The 27,484-nt window shown below is 38.5% G+C and overlaps 1 pseudogene; it reads right to left on the minus strand.

The window, feature by feature from the left end:
* On the minus strand, nt 1–27,484 carry LOC145907348 (uncharacterized; annotated as a pseudogene).

Below are 27,484 nucleotides of genomic sequence, written 5' to 3' on the forward strand. Positions count from 1 at the left end.
TTACATCACAGGTCTTATTTTCATTTCCGAACGTTTACGTGATACCGAATACCAACGGTTCGAATCGCCTGCTCCTGTCTCCTCCTTGTAATACTTTCCGTTCAGGTTGGAGTGATGACAATTCTTATACCACCAAGCTCCATGCCAACTAACAGCACAGTTTCCATCATCTGAATCATGATCTCGGTCATGTGTGGAGAATGGCATGTGATTGTGAAAATCCAGCCGATCACCTATTGGTGCAAATTTTTAACAGTTTAATTTGCGGTTCAGATGTTAATCAGCTAATCACCTTGCATATAATTGAGAGCAGTGTATGTTTAATATATATAGATTTAACGCATTTTGTGAGTAACATAGACAAATGTGCCAATAACGCTATAATTGCGAAACACATTATTATTTAATTCCAATTTTTAGTATTGCGTATTCAGACTTCGTAAAAATTTTAGTTCTTGGAGACATTTTTCCATTTATTTTATTCTTTCGGTTTTGGCGGCTAGCGATTTTCACAAATGATAAAAAAATGTTTATTAACCTCCACACAAGTGATTGGTTCGTATATTTACTTCAAAAGTATAAACGGTCAACAGATGAGGATCTAAAAAGTCTTGTCAGGAGGCACGCGACCGGATAATACAAAATATTTTAGCACGCATCCTCATGTGAGTTTTGTAACTCACCCACGATTTAGAGCAGGGGCGCACAACCTGCGGCCGTAAACATGCTTTATATTACATTTGTATTGTCGGCCGTGCATTGTGAAAAACTTAACAGGTTTTGCTTGGATGTTTGGCTTATGGAATTGGTCAGTCTTTGTTATAGAACAGAATAAAATCATGTGTTTTTACGTAAGAAATATTGTTAAATATAACATTTCATTACATTTCAAGACATAAGTAAATGCGAAATTGTCAGTTTGGGACTCACTGGCGACTGTTGGTAAAATAAAGTCTGTGTGATGCGGCCGGTATTAATAAAAAGGTTGTGCACCCCTGAGTTTGAGACTTTATTAAACTACCTTTATATCAAGCTAATTAGTTAAAAATGTTTGCTCACTTACCTGCGTTACCAGTGTACCCACCAACAGTCAGACGGTAATTCTCCCCTGATGAACCGATGCTGAAGTTGCTGTCAAGATGGTACAAATAGGAACTCAAAAACTTGGCACTCAAACGCACGCATGTAGTTACCTGTACTTTGCATAATACTTTGTGTTATCGAAATTTTGCAGGTCAACGCGGAGCTCTTGACATTTCCAACTTGTAAGTTCGTGCATCAGCTCCAAGCCTTAATTAATCAACAAACGTTAAGTGTTATTTGTTTATGCTTTTTAAAAATGTTGGTGGTGTTTGGAGATGAAAAAGCATTGCTTGCACTAATGCGCAGCCCAATATATGACAATCGTGACGACGAGGAAATACTAGCATATTTACACACAAGCCTATCTACCATTGTTAGTGTTTGATACTACCGCTGGAGGCGCTAAAGAACGAAACCTAGTTGGGAGTTGGTAAAATCTAAATAAACAAAAGAAACTATTGATTTAAATGCGGGTAATGCCAATGTCGAATTACCTAACCAAAACTCTCCAGTCAAGGAACCAAATCCATTTTCATATGCTCTCCAGCCCCGATAGAATTAAGTTGAACCGTCAAATCTTTTCTGTACAACCTGAAAATAGAAAACAAACCCAATTGACGTTTTGTTTGGTCAGTAAATGCGTTTTTGTTAAATATTTCAATCGGCTAACCGCCTTTATTTATCATGACGCAATATTTTTGCTAAGGTTTAGTTGTAGAATATTTTTCGTGACGTAATGTTGAAATTTGAGCAGGAACAAATAGAAAACGCTCTTTTTTGTATAATTTGATTTAATGCATCCCGTTTTATTTGATCTTCGGCGCCTTTTAACGTGTTTGCATAGCATTATCCTATTCATTCTAATAGAGTTTTCCATTCTTGGACAAACCTTTGTCAATGAACAATAAATGATTGAACTCTAATCTATCTTCATTATGTAAATTTACCAGCCAACCACCGCCGTCCGTTTGCATGTCGCAATATCCTTGATAGTAAACAGGGTTAGTGAAGAAATAGACTCCGCTCTTGTTAAAACCCTTGTCCAGTGCATCTTTGCAACTTGTCAATTTTAAGTGAGAAACAGATTCTCGAAACAAAAACAACACGATTTAAAAAAATACGATATTACAAACTTCAAGCCACAAATACCTGTATTAACTTGAAGTTTTGTTTCCATTGCTTCCATCTTTGCTTCCAATCTTCTAAATTCGTCTTCCCAGGTGTTATTGGCACCGGGCTCCCCTTTCGGTCCCTGGACACCACGAGGCCCAACAGCTCCCTTTGGACCCCGTTTTCCAGGAGGACCCGCTGGTCCTGGTATCGGATCTTCGTTGCTTCCTCCACAAGTCAGGATGACCTGATTGGCTCTTTGGCACAAGCTTACAATTGGACAAGTTAGAAAAAGCAGCAGAATGCAGCTGATATTTGCCATTTGCATTTCGAAAGTAGGCCTACAGAAGTTAAACAAGAAACAACATGAAATGTTACATGCTGATTATGTCAAATCGGACGCAGCAGAATGCTTTAAAAAAGGAAACTATCATTTTTATTACATTTTATCCGTTTGTTGTTCATTTTGCTTTTCTTTAGGGTTTTAAGAGTTCTGTTTTAGGTTACCTGAATTGCGAAACCAGAGCGTTTTTTCGGCGATTGTTGATTTGATAACTTGGTCGTTTGCTATTGAAATATCTTTTTAGCCGTGTGACCTAATTTAAAAACTTAATATTTAACATACAAAAACGACTGCAGTTCATCCAGATGATTTTAGCGTTTCATATCTTTCGTCACAAACTCCTCACACTGTGCAAACATGCAACCACCTTTACACATAGCAAGTATGTCCCTCTGTTTTGATCTGCAACGATATAATAAACACTCTATCTTTGGCGACGGCACTGCCTACATTAGCACGAAAACACTTGAGACTCGAGAGTTTTCAACTGATGATGGCATAAGCATTTGCCGAAACGTTTAGATATATAAAACATTGCAAAGTTTTCAACATGGGCCAGTCTCTTTATTCTCAGAATCTTACCTAAATCTGCAACAATATTTCAAGCTTCCAGGCGCTTATATGCTTGAATGTTATTTTAGTTTGTTGAAAAACAAAAAAAGGCGGTTTGCTGGTGATATTTGGATCTGGGAACCGTCGGGTACTTGTCGAAATATTGCTGGGAACCGTCAGGTACTTGAGGAAATATTGCCTGGAACCGTCATTTAATTGTGGAAATTTTGCAGGGAACCTTTGGTTATTTGTGGAAATATTGCTGGGAACCGTCATTTAATTGTGGAAATATTGCAGGGAACCGTCATTTAATTGTGGAAATTTTGCAGGGAACCGTCATGTATTTGCGGAAATGTTGTTGGGAACCGACATGCAATTGTGGAAATATTGCTGGGAACCGTCATTTAATTGTGGAAATTTTGCTGGGAACCGTCATGTATTTGCGGAAATGTTGCTGGGAACCGTCATGTATTTGTGGAAATATTGCAGGGAACCGTGATGTATTTGCGGAAATGTTGTTGGGAACCGTCATGTATTTGTGGAAATATTGCTGGGAACCATTGGGTTCATTAGCAAAGCCATAAGAAATTTCTCGCAGGAGCTATACTGAAGGTCAAGCCTTGGTAAGTAATATGTGTGTGCAAGCGAAGCAACAGATTCGTCAACACCACTCGTACAGGATGCAATCAGGACTGGTATCGGCACTCAAACCTCGGAAATAATATCAAAGACATCGGCAAAAGGCGCATGTGATTCCATCGAACCAATGTTCTTCGTATCAATGCAATGGATAAACACAGAAATCTGCATAATGGTAACTGAATTTAATGCCTCACAAAAAATAAAACAACATTTTGGTTTGGTACATATGACGATGCATCAACACAAAAAAGCAATTAACTAATTTTTTCCACGCCTCCACCAAGTAAATTCCTTCTTACGTCCAAGTTTCATGCATTTTCCTTTACCAAAGAAAGAGCGCACAAAAACAGAAGAGAATATACGGTAATTCTGACATTGTCATATTAATGTGAATCATCAAACAGATCAATTTATTTGAACTTGGGCATTGCGTAAGAATGAATGTTCCACAAAAGATTTCCCAAATATTTAGGTCAGTGGTTTTTAATCTTGGTTAGATCAAACCCCAGGGGTTCGATTTCGACGTTTTAGGTGTTCGACGAGGCTCCAATGATTTACAAAAATCAGCGAACGTTTCAGTCACATTTTTCTCTTAAACAGTTTCGCAAGTTAAGTTGGCACGAGGCGGTTGGATTGTAAACATTGAAAACTTTCACTTGCATGAGTTAAGATGGTAATTGCTGGGCACTTGCGTGAATTTGAAAATCGTTCGTAGTCATGGCTGACGTAAACATTCATCACACACGTACAACATAAGTGGCTGGCGGTGCGGTTTTCGATATCGCGGCAAACCGCCGGGCGTTCATACGAGCCGGCGCCATACCGTGAAGACGTGATTTTCTCCCTTGCAGCGACTGACGGCGGAGTTAAATCTGCTTTTCCATCAACCGCAATGCTCGGAAGATTGTTTTCGCATGGTATTTGGTTTGTTATGATGAATTTTAGGTGGTTTAAAATACTTTTATTTATACATTGAGTGTTTGGTGAAAAATTTACAGAAATTAATTAATACATGATTATTGTTCGCAATGACGCAATAATTATTTTTTTTTATTTTGAAAACGTTTGTTTAAATAAATCTTGTATATCAGTACCACAAACCTGGTCATTTTCTGATCCAAAAGTAATAGCAAACTAAATAATGCATTTGTTTTGAGTAACGCTCTGTACAGGATTATTTTATTGATTTTGAAGTTAAACGTTAACAACAATTTGTCCTATCAACGATTTTTGGATACAGAGGTCAATGGGTTTTGGTTATTTAAACAGTACTTCGGGTATGAATCCCGCTGTCGCTTCAGACGGTGCAAAAATAATCCGCGAACAATCGCGTCTGTTGTGCAGAAGAGGGCGTTCCAAAACATATTTTTTCGTGCTATGGTGCAATCAAAACACATTCCCGTGGCTAGGTCAGATATGCTTTATAGAGCGACCATATCTGACCACGTATGCGAATTCAAAGTCTCGGGCTTTAGTCATATCTCCCCGACCCATCTTCAACACCATTGCATTCTGGTTTCGGTAAACAAAAAAACATAACATCCTGCATGCGAAAATGTCCTTGCTTGTACGCAGTATCCAAATACTAAAATTGTGTCAGATTGATTTCAGTTCGTATTCCGTTTCGTTTGAAGTCTATATATTCTAATTATTGCTATTTTTGCATGTTTTCGGGGGTTCGACGAATCCTTGCAGAGAATCCAAGGGCTTCGATGAGGTTGAAAGGTTAAGAACCACTAATTAAAGTTCTGATACTCAGACAAGAAAGCAACGAAGCGGGAAGTTTTCTGGGGGAATTTTGGGAAAAAGGAACATTGACTTCTTTCTGCGTCTCTCTCGTATTTTAACTGCATGTCTTGCTCTTTTTCGGTGGGAGCTTGGAAGTATGTGTAATGTGTAGTCACAGACTAAACTCACTGCACAACTATATTATTGACTCAAATGTTGCCAAATCAAAGGTAACAAATATTAACAAAATAATGGAATTTAAATATTTTAATTATTAGTTTATTCTTCAATCTCTTTTAATCGAATGTTCACTGGCATCGCAGCCAAGGCTTGGCACCCAAGCTTGATCAGCCACTGTGGCCCCTATAGGCGCAATGGGTCTTTTGGGCCTGTTGGCTAATAATTGCCTGAATGTCTCTCTGTAGAATTCACAATGGCAAATACATCAATTCGAATAACAGTTTATTGTCAGGGATTCGGGAATAAAATCCAAGCCCCGGCGAATAGCTTATGGAGTCTCAGTATTGATGGCCTTGCCACAATGATAATAGAGAATGCAATTGAACATGTAACAGACTGATCGTAACTCAACTTGTAATGCCATGCGCTGCGATTTGAAACGTAAGATCACGTGACATTGCTAGAGCAGCAGCGACACATAGTGGAAGAGGAAAAAGGGAATGTCACGCAATGACTGTTAAAACTTGTCATTGTCCGCTGCAATATCCACATCGCTATATGACTTCAACCTTGGTTTCGTATATGTTTAAGATTTTCCCCGAAAAGTTACGCTCAATATTTTGTGAAGTAGATATGTTCACATTTTACACATCAACAGACAACAGACAACACACATGGAAATATTTTTGGAAACCGTCACGCATTTGTGGAAATATTGCTGGGAACCTTTGGGTTCATTAGCATAGCCACAAGAAGTTTCTCTCATGAGCTATAGAGAAGGTCAAACCTTGGTAAGTAATATGTTTGTGCAAGCGAAGCAACAGATTCGTCAAAACCACTCGTACAGAATGCAATCAGGACTGGTATCGGCACTCAAACCTGGGAAATAATGTCAAAGACTTCGGCAAAAGGCGCAATGTGATTCCATCGAACCAACGTTCTTTCGTATCAATGCAATGGATAAACACGGGAAACTGCATAATGGTAACTGAATTTAATGCCTCACAAAAAATAAAACAACATTTTGGTTTGGTACATATGACGACCATCAGCACAAACAACACTTCCGGTGTCTCCACGGGGGAAATTCCCTCTTACGTGCAAGTTTCATGTAATTTCCTTTACCAAAGAAAGAGCGCACAAAAACAGAAGAGAATATACTGGAATAGTGACATTGCCATATTGATGTGAATCATCAAACAGATCAAGTTATTTCAACTTGGGCATTGCATAAGAATGGAAGTTCCACAAAAATAATTTCCGTAAATATTGTTGCTGATTGCTACATAATAAACCGTGCACATGAAAGCATTGGTTTGAGTTCGACTTCCGATCGTAGACAAAACTTGTCTGGAGTTTTTATATTGAAAGGGAAAGCTGGACGTTTTCTGCAAGAACACTGGGAACAAAGAACGTTGACTTCTTTCTACGTCTCTCTCTTTTATTTTGGCTGCATGTCTTGCTCTTTTTCGGTGCGAGCTTGGAAGTATGTGTAATGTGTAGTCACAGACTAAACTCACTGCACAACTATATGATTGACTCAAATGTTCGCAAAATGAATGGAAAAAAATATTAACCCAAATAAAGAATTTTAATGATTTAAATGGTAGATTTTAGTTATTTATTCAAATCAAATGTTTACTGGTATCGCCGCCAAGGCTTCGCACCCAAGCTTGATCAGCCACTGTGACCCCTATAGGCACAATGACCCTTTTGGAGGCGAAAGGCCTGTTGGCTAACAATTGCCCGAATGTCTCTCTGTAGAATTCACAATGGCAAACACTTTAATTCGAATAGCAGTTAATTATCAGACTTTTGGGAATAAATTCCAATCCCCGGCGAATAGCTTATAGAGTCCCAGTGATGATTTGCTTGTTACAGTGACAATAGAGAATGCAATTGAACACGTCACGGACTGATCTTAACTCAACTTGTACTGCCATGCACTGCGATTTGAAACGTAAGATCACGTGACATTGCTAGAGCAGCAGCGACACATAGTGGAAGAGGAAAAAGAGAATGTCTAGCAATGACTGTTAAAACTTATCATTGTCCGCTGCAATATCCACATCGCTATATGACTTAAACCTTGCTTTCCTATATGTTTAAGATTTTCCCGAAAAGTTACGTTCAATACTTTTAAAGTAAATATGTTCACAATTTGCACAGCAACAGACAAACCGTCACGCATTTGTGGAAATATTGCTGGGAACCTTTGGGTCCATTAGCAAAGCCATAAGAAGTTTCTCTCAGGAGCTATAGAGCAGGTCAAACTTTGGTAAGTGATATGTTTGTGCAAACGAAGCAACAGATTCGTCAAAACCACTCGTACAGGATGCAATCAGGACTGGTATCGGTACACAAACCTGCCGTGAAGGCGTGATTTTCTCCCTTGCACCGACTGACGGCGGAGTTAAATCTGATTTAACTTTTCAGTCAACCGCAATGCTCGGAAGATTGTTTTCGCATGGTATGTGGTTGGTTATGATGAATTTTATGTGGTTTAAAATACTTTTATTTATTCATTGGGTGTTTGGTAAAAAAATACCAGAAATCAATTAATAGATGATTATTATTGTTCGCAATAACGCAATAATTATTTTTTTGTTATTTTGAAAACGTTTGCAACAAAGCGGGAAGTTTTCTGGGGGAATTTTGGGAAAAAGGAACATCGACTTCTTTCTTCGTCTCTCTCGTATTTTAACTGCATGTCTTGCTCTTTTTCGGTGGGAGCTTGGAAGTATGTGTAATGTGTAGTCACAGACTAAACTCACTGCACAACTATATGATTGACTCAAATGTTGCCAAATCAAAGGTAACAAATATTAACAAAATAATGGAATTTAAATATTTTAATTATTAGTTTTTTCTTCTATCTCTCTTAATCGAATGTTCACTGGCATCGCAGACAAGGCTTGGCACCCAAGCTTGATCAGCCACTGTGGCCCCTATAGGCGCAATGGTTTTTTTGGGCCTGTTGGCTAATAATTGCCTGAATGTCTCTCTGTAGAATTAACAATGGCAAATACATTAATTCGAATAACAGTTTATTATCAGGGATTCGGGAATAAATTCCAAGCCCCGGCGAATAGCTTATGGAGTCTCAGTATTGATGGCCTTGTCACAATAATAATAGAGAATGCAATTGAACATGTAACAGACTGATCTTAACTCAACTTGTAATGCCATGCACTGCGATTTGAAACGTAAGATCACGTGACTATGCTAGAGCAACAGCGACACATAGTGGAAGAGGAAAAGGGGAATGTCACGAAATGACTGTAAAAACTGGAATAGTGATTTTGCCATGTTGATGTGAATCATCAAACAGATCAATTTATTTGAACTTGGGCATTGCGTTAGAATAAAAGTTCCACAAAAGATTTCCCAAATATTTAAGTTCTGATACTGCGAAATGAAACAAAGTTTGGAGTTTGTCTGGATGGCAAATTTATTGTGGCATGAGTCGTAACAGTGATTTGTTATGAGGTATAAAGAGGGTTTCCTGGGCGTAGCACGTAATTGTAATTGCTGCAGATTGCTACATAATAAACCGTGCAAATGAAAGCGTTGGTTTGAGTTCGATTTTGCATGGGGTTTTTATATTGGAAGACGAAGCTGGGCGTTTTCTGAATGAAGGTTGGGAAAAAAGAACGTTGGCTTCTTTCTACGTCTCTCTCTTTAATTTTAGCTGCATGTCTTGCTCTTTTTCGGTGCGAGCTTGGAAGTATGTGTAATGTGTAGTCACAGACTAAACTCCCTGCACAACTATTTGATTGACTCAAATGTTGCCAAATAAAAGGGTAGCAAATGTTAACAAAATAATTCAATTTAAATATTTTAAATAATAGTTTTTTCTTCTATCTTTTTTTATCAAATATTCACTGCCATCGCAGCCAAGGCTTGGCACCTAAGCTTGATCATCCACTGTGGCCCCTATAGGCGCAACATATCCTGTGGAGGCGAAAGGCCTGTTGGCTAATAATTGCCCGAATGTCTATTCCATGCATCTGTCTGTTTGTAGAATTTACAATGACAAACACTTTAATTCGAATAACAATTTTTTATCGGGCTTTGGGAAAAATTCCAATGACCGGCGAATGGCTTATAGAGACTCAGTGTTGATGTTGTTGTTACAATGATAATAGAAAATGCAATTGAACACGTAGCAGACTGATCTTAACTCAACTTGTATTGCCATGCACTGCGATTTGAAACGTAAGATCACGTGACAATGCTAGAGCAGCAGCGACATATAGTGGAAAAGGAAAACGGGAATGTCACGAAATGACTGTTAAAACTTGTCATTGTCCGCTGCAATATCCACATCGCTATATGACTTCAACCTTGGTTTCGTATATGTTTAAGATTTTCCCCGAAAAGTTACGCTCAATATTTTGTAAAGTAGATATGTTCACATTTTACACAGCAACAGACAACAGACAACACACATGGAAATATTTTTGGAAACCGTCACGCATTTGTGGAAATATTGCTGGGAACCTTTGGGTTCATTAGCATAGCCACAAGAAGTTTCTCTCAGGAGCTATAGAGAAGGACAAACCTTGGTAAGTAATATGTTTGTGCAAGCGAAGCAACAGATTCGTCAAAACCACTCGTACAGGATGCAATCAGACTGATATCGGCACTCAAACCTCGGAAATAATGTGAAAGACATCGGCAAAAGGCGCAATGTGATTCCATCGAACCAACGTTCTTCGTATCAATGCAATGGATAAACACGGAAAACTGCATAATGGTAACTGAATTTAATGCCTCACAAAAAATAAAACAACATTTTGGTTTGGTACATATGACGATGCATAAACACAAACAACACTTCCGGTGTCTCCACCGGGGAAATTCCCTCTTACGTGCAAGTTTCTTGTAATTTCCTTTACCAAAGAAAGAGCGCACAAAAACTGAAGAGAATATACTGGAATAGAGACATTGCCATATTTATGTGAATCATCAAACAGATCAAGTTATTTCAACTTGGACATTGCATAAGAATGGAAGTTCCACAAAAATTATTTCCGCAAATATTGTTGCTGATTGCTACATAATAAACCGTGCACATGAAAGCATTGGTTTGAGTTCGACTTCCGATCGTAGACAAAACTTGCCTGGAGTTTTTATATTGAAAGGGGAAGCTGGACGTTTTCTGCAAGAACACTGGGAAAAAAGAACGTTGACTTCTTTCTGCGTCTCTCTCTTTTATTTTGGCTGCATGTCTTGCTCTTTTTCGGTGCGAGCTTGGAAGTATGTGTAATGTGTAGTCACAGACTAAACTCACTGCACAACTATATGATTGACTCAAATGTTCGCAAAATGAATGGAAAAAAATATAACCAAAATAAAGAATTTTAATGATTTAAATGGTAGATTTTAGTTATTTATTCAAATCAAATGTTTACTGGTATCGCCGCCAAGGCTTCGCACCCAAGCTTGATCAGCCACTGTGACCCCAATAGGCACAATGACCCTTTTGGAGGCGAAAGGCCTGTTGGCTAACAATTGCCCGAATGTCTCTCTGTAGAATTAACAATGGAAAACACTTTAATTCGAATAACAGTTTATTATCAGACTTTTGGGAATAAATTCCAATCCCCGGCGAATAGCTTATAGAGTCTCAGCGATGATTTGCTTGTTACAGTGATAATAGAGAATGCAATTGAACATGTAACAGACTGATCTTAACTCTACTTGTAAGCCATGCACTGCGATTTGAAACGTAAGATCACGTGACATTGCTAGAGCAGCAGCGACACATAGTGGAAAAGGAAAAAGGAAATGTCACGCAATGACTGTTAAAACTTGTCATTGTCCGCTGCAATATCCACATCGCTATATGACGTAAACCTTGCTTTCGTATATGTTTAAGATTTTCCCCGAAAAGTTACGCTCAATATTTTGTAAAGTAAATATGTTCACAATTTGCACAGCAACGGACAACACACAATTAGAAATATTTTTGGAAACCGTCTTGTATTTGTGGAAATGTTGCTGGGAACCAATGGGACCACTAGCAAAGCCATAAGAAGTTTTTCGCAGGAGCCATACAGAAGGTCAAGCCTTGGTCAGGAATATGTGTGTGCAAGCGAAGCAACAGATTCGTCAAAACCACTCGTACAGGATGGAATCAGGACTGGTATCGGCACTCAAACCTGGGAAACAATATCAAAGACATCAGCAAATGGCGCAAAGTGATTCCATCAACGTTCTTTAGTATCATTGCAATGGATAAACACGGAAAACTGCATAATGGTTACTGATTTTAATGCCTCACAAAAATAAATCAACATTTTGGTTCGGTATATATGACGAGTCGAATAGCTTATAAAGTCTCAGTGATGATTTGCTTTTCACAATTACAAAAAAGAATGCAATTGAACACGTAACAGACTGATCTTAACTCAACTTGTAATGCCAAGCACTGCGATTTGAAACGTAAGATCACGTGACAGAGCAACAGCGACACATAGTGGAAGAGGAAAAGGGGAATGTCACGAAATGACTGTTAAAACTTGTCATTGTCCGCTGCAATATCCACATCGCTATATGACTTAAACCTTGGTTTCGTATATGTTTAAGATTTTCCCCGAAAAGTTACGTTCAATACTTTTAAAGTAAATATGTTCACAATTTGCACAGCAACAGACAACGCTCAATTAGAAATATTTTTGGAAACCGTCACGCATTTGTGGAAATATTGCTGGGAACCTTTGTGTTCATTAGCAAAGCCATAAGAAGTTTCTCTTAGGAGCTATAGAGAAGGACAAACCTTGGTAAGTAATATGTTTGTGCAAGCGAAGCAACAGATTCGTCAAAACCACTCGTACAGGATGCAATCAGGACTGGTATCGGCACTCAAACCTCGGAAATAATGTCAAAGACATCGGCAAAAGGCGGAATGTGATTCCATCGAACCAACGTTCTTTCGTATTATTGCAATGGATAAACACGGAAAACTGCATAATGGTAACTGAATTTAATGCCTCACAAAAAATAAAACAACATTTTGGTTTGGTACATATGACGATCATCAGCACAAACAACACTTCCGGTGTCGCAACGAGAAAAATTCCCTCTTACGTGCAAGTTTCATGTATTTTCCTTTGCCAATGAAAGGGCGCACAAAACAGAAGAGTGTCATTGAATAGTGACATTGCCATATTGATTTGAATCATCAAATAGATCAAGTTATTTGAATTTGGGCATTGCGTGAGAATGAAGCAATTTCCCACAAAATATTTAAGTTCTGATACTGCGAAATGATTCAAAGTATGGAGTTTGTCTGGATGGCAAATTTCTTGTGGTATGAGACGTAACTTTGATTTGGTGTCTATAACGAGGGTTTCCATACCATGCTAATTTCTAGAATTTGTGCATATTTCCACAAGCAGTGTTTTTGAAAATAAATCTATGCCCTTTTCCAAGACACGTGTTTCCTTTGGACTTGCGTGCTTGTGTTTTGTTTAGGTTTTGCGTCCTAACGGGTCTATTTCCTCAACAATTACGGATTTTCAATGACATGGCGCGGTGGTAAACGATTTCTGATGGATCACCTTCAGAAAAGTCCAATCATTCTGACGAATTAATATATCTTCAAGATCGGACGGAGTGTGAAATGCATTAGAAATGTCGACATCTAAAAGCAACATGCTTATGTTGTTGATAATAACCCTGGGTGTAACACGTAATAGTGATTGCTGCAGATTGCTACATAATAAACCTGTGCAAATGAAAGCGTTGGTTTGAGTTCGATTTTTTCATGGGGTTTTTATATTTGAAGACGAAGCTTGGCGTTTTCTGAAGGAAGGTTGGGAAAAAGGAACGTTGACTTCTTTCTACGTCTCTCTCTATTTTAGCTGCATGTTTTGCTCTTTTTCGGTGCGAGCTTGGAAGTATGTTTAATGTGTAGTCACAGACTAAACACACTGCATAACTACATGATTGACTCAAATGTTGCCAAATAAAAGGGTAACAGATATTAACAAAATAATTCAATTTAAATATTTTAATTAATAGTTTTTTCTAATATATTTTTTATCAAATGTTCACTGGCATCGCAGCCAAGGCTTGGCACCTAAGCTTGATCATCCACTGTGGCCCCTATAGGCGCAACAAATCCTGTGGAGGCGAAAGGCCTGTTGGCTAATAATTGCCCGAATGTCTATTCCATGCATCTGTCTGTTTGTAGAATTTACAATGACAAACACTTTAATTCGAATAACAATTTTTTATCGGGCTTTGGGAAAAATTCCAATGACCGGCGAATGGCTTATAGAGACTCAGTGTTGATGTTGTTGTTACAATGATAATAGAAAATGCAATTGAACACGTAGCAGACTGATCTTAACTCAACTTGTATTGCCATGCACTGCGATTTGAAACGTAAGATCACGTGACAATGCTAGAGCAGCAGCGACATATAGTGGAAAAGGAAAAAGGGAATGTCACGAAATGACTGTTAAAACTTGTCATTGTCCGCTGCAATATCCACATCGCTATATGACTTCAACCTTGGTTTCGTATATGTTTAAGATTTTCCCCGAAAAGTTACGCTCAATATTTTGTAAAGTAGATATGTTCACATTTTACACAGCAACAGACAACAGACAACACACATGGAAATATTTTTGGAAACCGTCACGCATTTGTGGAAATATTGCTGGGAACCTTTGGGTTCATTAGCATAGCCACAAGAAGTTTCTCTCAGGAGCTATAGAGTCAAAACCTTGGTAAGTAATATGTTTGTGCAAGCGAAGCAACAGATTCGTCAAAACCACTCGTACAGGATGCAATCAGACTGATATCGGCAATCAAACCTATAAAATAATGTGAAAGACATCGGCAAAAGGCGCAATGTGATTCCATCGAACCAACGTTCTTCGTATCAATGCAATGGATAAACACGGAAAACTGCATAATGGTAACTGAATTTAATGCCTCACAAAAAATAAAACAACATTTTGGTTTGGTACATATGACGATGCATAAACACAAACAACACTTCCGGTGTCTCCACCGGGGAAATTCCCTCTTACGTGCAAGTTTCTTGTAATTTCCTTTACCAAAGAAAGAGCGCACAAAAACAGAAGAGAATATACTGGAATAGAGACATTGCCATATTTATGTGAATCATCAAACAGATCAAGTTATTTCAACTTGGGCATTGCATAAGAATGGAAGTTCCACAAAAATTATTTCCGTAAATATTGTTGCTGATTGCTACATAATAAAGCGTAAACATGAAAGCATTGGTTTGAGTTCGACTTCCGATCGTAGACAAAACTTGCCTGGAGTTTTTATATTGAAAGGGGAAGCTGGACGTTTTCTGCAAGAACACTGGGAAAAAAGAACGTTGACTTCTTTCTGAGTCTCTCTCTTTTATTTTGGCTGCATGTCTTGCTCTTTTTCGGTGCGAGCCTGGAAGTATGTGTAATGTGTAGTCACAGACTAAACTCACTGCACAACTATATGATTGACTCAAATGTTCGCAAAATGAATGGAAAAAAATATAACCAAAATAAAGAATTTTAATGATTTAAATGGTAGATTTTAGTTATTTCTTCAAATCAAATGTTTACTGGCATCGCAGCCAAGGCTTCGCACCCAAGCTTGATCAGCCACTGTGACCCCTATAGGCACAATGACCCTTTTGGAGGCGAAAGGCCTGTTGGCTAACAATTGCCCGAATGTCTCTCTGTAGAATTAACAATGGCAAACACTTTAATTCGAAAAACAGTTTATTATCAGACTTTTGTGAATAAATTCCAAACCCCGGCGTATAGCTTATAGAGACTCAGTGTTGATAGTCTTGATACTGTGATAATAGAGAATGCAATTGAACACGTCACAGACTGATCTTAACTCAACTTGTAATGCCATGCACTGCGATTTGAAACGTAAGATCACGTGACATTGCTAGAGCAGCAGCGACACATAGTGTAAGAGGAAAAAGGAAATGTCACGCAATGACTGTTAAAACTTGTCATTGTCCGCTGCAATATCCACATCGCTATATGACTTAAACCTTGCTTTCGTATATGTTTAAGATTTTCCCCGAAAAGTTACGCTCAATATTTTGTAAAGTAAATATGTTCACAATTTGCACAGCAACGGACAACACACAATTAGAAATATTTTTGGAAACCGTCGTGCATTTGTGGAAATGTTGCTGGGAACCAATGGGACCACTAGCAAAGCCATAAGAAGTTTTTCGCAGGAGCCATACAGAAGGTCAAGCCTTGGTCAGGAATATGTGTGTGCAAGCGAAGCAACAGATTCGTCAAAACCACTCGTACAGGATGGAATCAGGACTGGTATCGGCACTCAAACCTGGGAAACAATATCAAAGACATCGGCAAATGGCGCAAAGTGATTCCATCAACGTTCTTTAGTATCATTGCAATGGATAAACGCGGAAAACTGCATAATGGTTACTGATTTTAATGCCTCACAAAAATAAATCAACATTTTGGTTCGGCATATATATGACGAGGCTAATAGCTTATATAGTCTCAGTGATGATTTGCTTTTCACAATTATAATAGAGAATGCAATTGAACATGTAACAGACTGATCTTAACTCAACTTGTAATGCCAAGCACTGCGATTTGAAACGTAAGATCACGTGACAGAGCAACAGCGACACATAGTGGAAATGGAAAAAGGGAATGTCACGAAATGACTGTTAAAACTTGTCATTGTCCGCTGCAATATCCACATCGCTATATGACTTAAACCTTGGTTTCGTATATGTTTAAGATTTTCCCCGAAAATTTACGCTCAATATTTTGTGAAGTAGATATGTTCACATTTTACACAGCAACAGACAACAGACAACACACATGGAAATATTTTTGGAAACCGTCACGCATTTGTGGAAATATTGCTGGGAACCTTTGGGTTCATTAGCATAGCCACAAGAAGTTTCTCTCAGGAGCTATAGAGTCAAAACCTTGGTAAGTAATATGTTTGTGCAAGCGAAGCAGTAGATTCGTCAAAACCACTCGTACAGGATGCAATCAGGACTGGTATCGGCAATCAAACCTCGGAAATAACGTGAAAGACATCGGCAAAAGGCGCAATGTGATTCCATCGAACCAATGTTCTTTCGTATCAATGCAATGGATAAACACGGAAAACTGCATAATGGTAACTGAATTTAATGCCTCACAAAAAATAAAACAACATTTTGGTTCGGTACATATGACGACCATCAGCACAAACAACACTTCCGGTGTCTCCACGGGGGAAATTCCCTCTTACGTGCAAGTTTCATGTAATTTCCTTTACCAAAGAAAGAGCGCACAAAAACAGAAGAGAATATACTGGAATAGAGACATTGCCATATTGATGTGAATCATCAAACAGATCAAGTTATTTCAACTTGGGCATTGCATAAGAATGGAAGTTCCACAAAAATTATTTCCGTAAATATTGTTGCTGATTGCTACATAATAAACCGTACACATGAAAGCATTGGTTTGAGTTCGACTTCCGATTGTAGACAAAACTTGCCTGGAGTTTTTATATTGAAAGGGGAAGCTGGACGTTTTCTGCAAGAACACTGGGAAAAAAGAACGTTGACTTCTTTTTGCGTCTCTCTCTTTTATTTTGGCAGCATGTCTTGCTCTTTTTCGGTGCGAGCTTGGAAGTATGTGTAATGTGTAGTCACAGACTAAACTCACTGCACAACTATATGATTGACTCAAATGTTCGCAAAATGAATGGAAAAAAATATAAACAAAATAAAGAATTTTAATGATTTAAATGGTAGATTTTAGTTATTTCTTCAAATCAAATGTTTACTGGTATCGCAGCCAAGGCTTCGCACCCAAGCTTGATCAGCCACTGTGACCCCTATAGGCACAATGACCCTTTTGGAGGCGAGAGGCCTGTTGGCTAACAATTGCCCGAATGTCTCTCTGTAGAATTAACAATGGCAAACACTTTAATTCGAATAACAGTTTATTATCAGACTTTTGGGAATAAATTCCAATCCCCGGCGAATAGCTTATAGAGTCCCAGTGATGATTTGCTTGTTACAGTGATAATAGGGAATGCAATTGAACACGTAACAGATTGATCTTAACTCAACTTGTAATGCCATGCACTGCGATTTGAAACGTAAGATCACGTGACATTGCTAGAGCAGCAGCGACACATAGTGGAAGAGGAAAAAGAGAATGTCTAGCAATGACTGTTAAAACTTATCATTGTCCGCTGCAATATCCACATCGCTATATGACTTAAACCTTGCTTTCGTATATGTTTAAGATTTTCCCCGAAAAGTTACGCTCAATATTTTGTAAAGTAAATATGTTCACAATTTGCACAGCAACGGACAACACACAATTAGAAATATTTTTGGAAACCGTCACGCATTTGTGGAAATATTGCTGGGAACCTTTGGGTTCATTAGCAAAGCCATGATAAGTTTCTCTCAGGAACTATACAAAAGGTCAAGACTTGGTAATTAATATGTTTGTGCAAGCGAAGCAACAGATTTGTCAAAACCACTCGTACAGGAAGCAATCAGGACTGGTATCGGCACTCAAACCTCGGAAATAATGTCAAAGTCAACAGCAAAAGGCGCAATGTGATTCCATCGAACCAACGTTCTTCGTATTAATGCAATGGATAAACACGGGAAACTGCATAATGGTCACTGAATTTAATGCTACACAAAAAATAAAACAACATTTTGGTTTGGTACGTATGACGACCATCAGCACAAAAAACACTTCCGGTGTCTCTACGGGGGAAATTGCTTCTTGCATGCAAGTTTCAGGTATTTTCCTTTACCTATGAAAGGGCGCACAAAACACAAGGGAATATACTGGAATAGTGACATTGCCATATTTATGTAAATCATCAAACAGATCAAGTTATTTCAACTTGGGCATTGCGTGAGAATGAAGCAATTTCCCACAAAAGATTTCCCAAATATTTAAGTTCTGATACTGCGAAACGAAACAGAGTTTGGAGTTTTGTCTGGATGGCAAATTTCTTGTGGTATGAGACGTAACTGTGATTTGGTGTGGAGTATAAAGAGGGTTTCCATACCATGCTTATTTCTAGAATTTGTGCATATTTCCACAAGCAGTGTTTTTGAAAATAAAAATGTGCCTTTTTCCAAAACACGTGTTTCCTTTGGACTTGCGTTCTTGTTTTTTGTTTAGGTTTTGCGTCCTAAAGGGTCTATTTCTTCAACAATTACGGATTATCAGTGACATGGCGCGGTGGTAAACGATTTCTGATGGATCACCTTCAGAAAAGTCCAATCATTCTGACGAATTAATATATCTTCAAGATCGGACGAAGTGTGAAATGCATTAGAAATGTCGACGTAAAAAGCAACATACTTACGTTGTCGATAATAACCCTGGGTGTAACACGTAATAGTAATTGCTGCAGATTGCTACATAATAAACCTGTGCAAATGAAAGCGTTGGTTTGAGTTCGATTTTTTCATGGGGTTTTTGTATTTGAAGACGAAGCTTGGCGTTTTCTGAAGGAAGGTTGGGAAAAAGGAACGTTGACTTCTTTCTACGTCTCTCTCTCGTATTTTAGCTGCATGACTTGCTCTTTTTCGGTGCGAGCTTGGAAGTATGTTTAATGTGTAGTCACAGACTAAACACACTGCATAACTACATGATTGACTCAAATGTTGCCAAATAAAAGGGTAACAGATATTAACAAAATAATTCAATTTAAATATTTTTTGATTATTAGTTTTTTCTTATATATTTTTTATCAAATGTTCACTGGCATCGCAGCCAAGGCTTGGCACCTAAGCTTGATCATCCACTGTGGCTCCTATAGGCGCAACAAATCCTGTGGAGGCGAAAGGCCTGTTGGCCAATAATTGCCTGAATGTCACTCTTATGAACTTACAATGACAAACACTTTAATTGGAATAACAGTTAATTATCAGGCCTTTTGGGAATAAATCTCAAGCCTCGGCAAATAGCTTATAGAGTCGCAGTGATGGTTTGCTTGTCACAATGATAATAAAGAATGCAATTGAACATGTACCAGACTGATCTTAACACTGCTTGTAATGCCATGCGTTGCGATTTGAAACGTAAGATCACGTGACATTGCTAGAGCAGCAGCGCCACATAGTGGAAGACGAAAAAGGGAATGTCACGCAATGACTGTTAAAACTTGTCATTGTCCGCTGCAATATCCACATCGCTATATGAATCAAACCTTGGTTTCGTAAATAAGTAAGATTTTCCCCGAAAAGTTACGCTCAATATTTTAAAATTTTGCACAGCAACAGACAACATAATTGGAAATATTTTTGGGAACGTTATGCATTTGTGGAAATAGTGCTGGGAACCATTGGGTTCATTAGCAAATCTTCAAGAAGTTTCTCGCAGGAGCTATACAGAAGGTCAAGCCTTGGTTATTAATATGTGTGTGCAAGCGAAGCAACAGATTCGTCAAAAACACTCGTACAGGAAACAATCATGACTGGTATCGGCATTCAAACCTGGGAAACAATGTCAAAGACATCGGCAAATAGCGCAATGTGATTCCATCGAACCAATGTTCTTCGTATTAATGCAATGGATAAACACGAAAAACTGCATAATGGTAACTGAATTTAATGCCTCACAAAAAATAAAACAACATTTTGGTTTGGTACATACGACGATGCATCAGCACAAAAAACACTTCCTGTGTCTCTACGGGGGTAATTGCTTCTTACGTGCAAGTTTCAGGTATTTTCCTTTACCAATGAAAGGGCGCACAAAACAGAAGAGTGTCATTGAATATTGACATTGCCATATTTATGTGAATCAATTTACAATGGCAAACACTTTAATTCGAATAACAGTTTTTTATCAGGCTTTTGGGAATAAATTCCAATCCCCGGCGAATAGCTTATAGAGACTCAGTGGTGATAGTCTTGTTACAGTGATAATAGGGAATGCAATTGAACATGTAACAGACTGATCTTAACTCAAATTGTAAGCCATGCACTGCGATTTGAAACGTAAAATCACGTGATAATTCTAGAGCAACAGCGACACATAGTGGAAGAGGAAAAAGGGAATGTCACGCAATGACTGTTAAAACTTGTCATTGTCCGCTGCAATATCCACATCGCTATATGACTTAAACGTTGGTCCCATATATGTGTAAGATTTTCCCCGAAAAGTTCGCAAATGTATTTGAACTCCCAGTATAAAATAGCGACTTATCGAAACCCAAAATTTCAAGCTTACTCTTATGGCGTTAAAAATCTTTCACGAAACATCTCCTTTCAGTATAGTTGATATAAATAATGTAAGAATACAAAGCGATTAAATTCATGCTTCCCATCGAACCTTTATGAAGAAATTAGTCGTGTTGTTTGAACACTGCAACATTATACCGTGTAAGAAACAGTTTTGAAGTTGGTTCGGTAACTTCACACACACCTGTGTCCAATATAGAACATAATGGATGGTCGCGACAGCAACGCACCGGAACTGACGTAGTTTTTAATTGAAATTGCAACTCAACGTACGTACCGCCGATTAGAAGCAACGCAAAAATTGCACTCGCACCAAACTTTAAGCTGTGCCTAACATGGAAAAACATTTTTTTCGACATCTTTCCACAAAATATTGAGTACCAATTAAACACAGAAACAAGTTTTACAAACAGTTGTTTGTGCAGCGATTCCATGAAATGGAGACGATACATGTCTCTCGCCGACGCAAGGATTTGCGGTCGCTGAACTTAACTCTGTGAGTCGGGTTGTCGAGCACGTGTTTGCACACTTCCGACGTTGCCGATCGTTGATGTTCAGCGATGCGTGTCCACAAGTTTCTTAATATCTGTTCAATGTAGGATTGACCGCACGAATATAGGAGTTTGTTAACGACGGACGAAAGGTCTTCTTTTTGAATGGAAAATGCTGCGCAAGTTTGAGTGGGTCATGTTCCACGCCCTATACAGTCTTACTGTCTGTGCAGCGGTAATCGAAACGTGTTGATTTCCGATGGACTCGGTGGTTGATACGATCTGGGTGTGCTGGCAGCCTCATCACACAGAATTTTGCGTTTTTGTGTGTGGATTTTGGAATGGCCACCTCATATTGTTTATTCATTACCGAACTTACGCACATAGCAAAGAACTTGTTTTACCTATTTTTTACGAAATTATGATTGTTTTGTTGATAGGTGTGCACTACGGTATATATGCATATTTTACCGTGCAAAATAAGTTTAATTCTAGCGCTATATGAAAGGAGCATGAATTAGGGATCGTGGCAAAAGATATTACGGAAGAAAAGGCCCAATTTTTTAGCTGCAGTATCTTTGTATCCGAAGGCATAACAAAAATATTAGGAAAGCTATTTTTATAGCAAGCAATAGGTTTTCGTACACGAGTCACAAACCGTTGTCATTTGTATTTAATCTAAAAGAAACGACCGTTTGCAACTGTTCTGGTTACTTCGTGTGATTAGTATAATGTGCCAAAATCAATCTGTGACTACATGTGTGATAACTACCACCGTGCGGAAAACTGATAGCAATTAACTGTCATATAAATGCGTTCTTGTAATCCAGGGGTGCACAACCTTTTTACTATTGCCGACCGCATCACACACACCACTGTGTGCTAACGGCCGCCACTGAATATGCTATTTTTTCAACGATATACTCCTGATAATTACGACAAGTTGACGTGAGGATTATTAGAAAGGAATGGAAATGATTCCATACCTGAAAAAATGTGCACTGTTTATTATTTACATTTGCCAAATTACTTATATTACAATGTAATGAAATGTCGAATTATTCAATGACTGCCTTGTTCTTGCACGCTAGGTTCACGTCTCCATCATAAAACAATCCACTTCCCATTTGGGATTAAATGCCCTTTTCTCTTGTTTTAACAGCCTTTTGCGTTTCAGCGACATGACTGAGCGATTCCACTGTTTAGCTTTTCGACAACTGCACATGCGTACTTGACAATTCACCGATATGCTATTAATGTTTTATGACGTCACCATCCCTATTGTTGCGCTTTGTCTCGGTTGCGGTGGCTGCACCAGTTACTACTCGCTACAGCGAACGTATGTGTATAACGCGGAAATGGACCTAATCAATAGCTTAACCCTTGAGACCGCTGGAAAAACAAGTTTCAGAAGCAACGACGGCCGCCAATGCATATATTTTGATATAAATGTGCACGGCCGCAAAAAATAGCGTCCGCGGCCGCAGGTTGTGCACCGCTGTGTAATCGAACATTTTAGTTGATTGTTTAGCCTACAGTCATTTCGACACGAACAATTTAAAGAAACTCAACATCAACGGGAAAACAAAAATGTTCATCTTGTGTTAGTTTTCGTTCACTTATATCAACTCACTTATGAATGTTTTGACAAATGCCTTAGCCAGGGGTTCACAAATGGATTCATCAGGCTTGTCCACAAGCATATGAAAAATGCACAATGTTACAGGACCTACGATGCGATGCGTGTTTATGATGCTAAAATGTCATTGCGCAAACCACTAAGTGGCGACAGCAACGCTGGAGCGATGTCTGACTGAAATAGGAAGTCATCATGTTCGTACAATTGACAATACAACATCACACATAGAAATCTGTTGCCTTCCGCAGAGTTATTAAAATATGATAGGAATTCCATTTTATGGAAAGTGATTACTTGACCCACAAACAGTTTTTCAAAAAAAAAGGCATGTATTCCATAGTCTAATCTTTTTGCATGTAATTGCTTTAAGCGTAGTTCTTGTTGGTGTTGGCAAAAGTTGTTGTGGAAATAATATAACATTTTCAATTTGCCGCTAGATGTCGCAAGTGGTAGCGTATTGACAATATATTTTTATGTGTCATGATCAGTATACTGGGAAAGTGTATGCTGTTGGCTTAGTGCCCAACTTCTTATTTTATGGCCAGTGGTTGGTTTCGAACACGATTCACAAACAGGTTTTGTGATGACGATTACATGCTACTGTCACGTGATTTATGAAATCGTCACCAATCCATCTGTGACCACCTGTGTGTGATTATTATGTTTTTTGTGTTGTGCTAATTGCAATTATCTGTGTTTAAAGTGTGCTTGGTATCTAACCTTTTCATTCATTGGTTTAAAATCATTTCAATACGAACAATCCAAAGAAAAACAGCATGAATTTTATCGCAATTCCAGTCCCAGCATTTAGCAGGTTTCGAGACATTGAAATTAGCGAAATACTTGGTTCACTGACTTTTCTGACACCTCTTGCTTAAAGTTCCAGATGATTGATAGGCCACGCTTTCGCGGTCTGTATTCATGCCGAAAATCAAGTGAGCTTTTGCCCTTTTAATCTACGCAAGGTTTCCGTCCTCGCTGAGCTCACCTAAGGACACCCCACCCCAGTCAAACTCCCCGCCTGACAAGGTTTGCAGGGCGGGCGCCACACTTAAGACTAAACCGTGACCTGAAGGTCTCTACTGCTTTACTGAATAATGACACAACAAGCAAAAGGTTCCATGTTTTAATGTTCCATGTATATTTTTTTAATTTTATATGTGATGATTTGTGAAGCAAAGTATTTACAAAATATTCACAGCAACAAGCAAACACACTTGTGAATTCGATGCAATCGTGGTGGTAATAAGTATATGCGGTTAATAAATTGTTAATCACTTTGCAAAGAGTAATGAAAAAAGGTATTTCCAGTAATTTCGATGATTTCTTTGTATTTTTATTAAATCACGCAAATAATTATATTTATTTGTTTTGTTTTATCTTCAGTTTTATTACATCACAGGTCTTATTTTCATTTCCGAACGTTTACGTGATGCCGGACCCCAACGGTTCGAATCGGGCGATGCTGTTTCCTCCTTGTAATACTTTCCGTTCAGGTTGGAGTGATGACAATCCCCATACCACCAAGCTCCATGGTAAATAACAGCGCAGTTTCCACCATGTGAATCATGATCTCGGTCAAGTGTGGAGAATGGCCTCTGATTGTGATATTCCAGCTGATCAACTATTGGTGCAAATTTTTTAAAAGTTTAGTTTGCGGTTCAGATGTTAATCAGCTAATCACCTTGCATATAATTGAGAGCAGTGAATATTTAATATATGTGGATTTAACGCATTTTGTGAGTAACATAGACAAATCTGCCAATAACGCTATAATTGCGAAACACATTATTTTTTTATTCCGATTTTTTAGTATTGCGAATTCAGACTTCGTAAAAATTTTAGTTCTTGGAGACATTCCTCGATTTATTTTCAACTTCCGATTTTGGCGGCTAGCGAATTTCACAAATGATAAAAAAATGTTTATTAACCGCCACACAAGTGATTGGTTCGTATATTTCCTTTAAAGTACGCAGACATTTATGGAAAAAAGTCTTGCACAAAAAAATGGGCAAAACGAGTGAAATTCAGCACGTCATTGACTCACCTGCGGCCGTAAACATGCTTTATATTACATTTGTATTGTCGGACGTGCATTGTGAAAAACTTAACAGGTTTTGCTTGGTTGTTTGGCATATTGAATTGGTCAGTCTTTGTTATAAAACAGAATAAAATCAAGTATTTTTTACAAAATTTCATTACACTTTTAAGGCATAATTAAATGCGTAATTGTCAGTTGGGAATCACTTGCGACTGTTGGTAAAATAAAGTCCGTGTGATGCGGCCGGTATTAATCTAAAGGTTGTGCACCCCTGAGTTAGAGGCTTTATTAAACCTCCTTTGTATCAAGCAAATTTATTTGAACGTGTTTGCTCGCTTACCTGCATCACCAGTGTACCCACCAACAGTCAGACTGTAATTCTCCCCTGATGAACTGATGCTGAAGTTGCTGTCAAGATGGTACAAATAGGAACTCAAAAACTTGGCACTCAAACTCACGTATGTAGTTACCTGTACTTTGCATAATATATTGTGTCATCGAAATTTTGCAGGTCAACGCGGAGCTCTTGACGTTTCCAACTTGTAAGTTCGTGCATCAGCTCCAAGCCTTAATTAATAAACAAACGTTAAGAGTTATTCGTTTTTTCTTTTACAAATGTTGTTGGTGTTTGACGATGAAAAGCTTGCACTCAAGAGCGCAGCCCAAGATATGACAATCGTGACGACGAGAAAATACTAACATATTTGCATCTTCGATTGCTAGTGTTTGAAACTACCGCTGGAGGCGCTAAAGAACGAAACCTAATTGGGAGTTGGTAGTGATTGGCTGCATTGGTCAAGCGCCCAACCCGTATACCAAGAAATGAAACCTGATCGGGATTCGTGCATAGGATATTCCAGGGTGCAAATCACGGTCTGGTCAAAAAAAAATCTAAATAAACAAAATCCTGCCAATCATGCCATTGCATGTAATATTATTGCCTGATATAGTGGTAGAGATCCACTACGTACATGTGAAGGTTGCCTGGCAACTTGTACATTTGCGCACCAGTGTACATTGGTCACAATATACCCCGTGAAACCACAGAGCTCCTGTAGCTCAATTGGTAGAATGTTGGGCCTGGTCAGCCCAGGGTCGGGAGTTCAAACCTCACCGGGAGCTTGATTTTTCAAATCTTGCTCCGACTTGTCAGGAAAAAGTGGCTGATCCAGCTACTGCATTGCGTGGACTGCCAAGCCTGCGAACCTAATGATCGCGATACGATAGCTGTGATCCTCAAACAAGCACCTGCGCATTTGGGCGATCCTGCCAATAATGCCATTGCATGGAACATTAATGCGTTGTAAACAAAAGAAACAAATTGATTTAAATGCGGGTGATGCTAATGTCGCAATACCTGACCAAAACTCTCCAGTCAAGGAACCAAATCCATTTTCATATTCTGTCCAGCCCCGATAAAAATTAGTTGAACCATCAAAACGTTTCTGTACAACCTGAAATATGTAAAGAAAAATAATTTACATTGTTTTGCTTGGATTTTTATATTTCGAGCAAACATCGAGCAACTACGTATATCCGTTACGTTACAATGTTCTTTGTGTTTTATAGTTAAAATTGAAACAAATAATTTATTGAAAACGTGTGTATTTAAGACACCCTGTTTTGATTTGTAGCTTCGGTTCCATTATTATTAATATCATGACCCTGTTCTGTTGAAGAGGGGTTTCCATTCTTGGTCAAACGTTTGCAATTAACCAATAATTTATTTAGTTCTAATCGCAGAAATATGAACTCACAAGCCAACCACCACCATCAGTTTGCATGTCGCAATATCCCTTGTATGGTTTAGGAGGAGAATATAAATTGTAGACTCCGCTTTGTGTCATTCCGTTCTGCAATGCATCCTTGCAACTGGCGTAAACAAAACGATTCATATCTCCTGCAAAATAAAACGTAATCATTGGTCTGAATAGGAATTATGTCCCTTTAACGCCGATATATTGAACTATCACCAAACTTAACGTTACTGTAAGATTTTTCTGCAATTCATCCTGTTTTGATGCTAATTTCGCGACAGAGACGGTAACGCAGGCTAAAAAAATACAAACTATTAAAAATAACCTTAAATCATTTTTGCTTGAGGTTTAAACCAAGTGCCACTAACGCAGTTCCAAAATAAAATTAATGGAATAATTTAGCAAAACTAAATACGCCTGAGTTCAGTTTCCATTGCTTCCATCTTTGCTTCCAACCTCCTAAATTCATCTTCCCAGGTGTTATTGGCACCGGGCTCTCCTTTCGGTCCCAGGACACCACGAGGCCCAACAGCTCCCTTTGGACCCCGTTTTCCAGGTGGACCCGCTGGTCCTGGTATCGGATCTTCGTTGCTTCCTCCACAAGTCAGGATGACCTGATTTGCTCTTTGGCACAAGCTTAGAATTGGACAAATCAT

This window comes from Ascidia mentula, chromosome 6, assembly GCF_947561715.1.
Source record: "Ascidia mentula chromosome 6, kaAscMent1.1, whole genome shotgun sequence".
Taxonomy (NCBI): domain Eukaryota; kingdom Metazoa; phylum Chordata; class Ascidiacea; order Phlebobranchia; family Ascidiidae; genus Ascidia; species Ascidia mentula.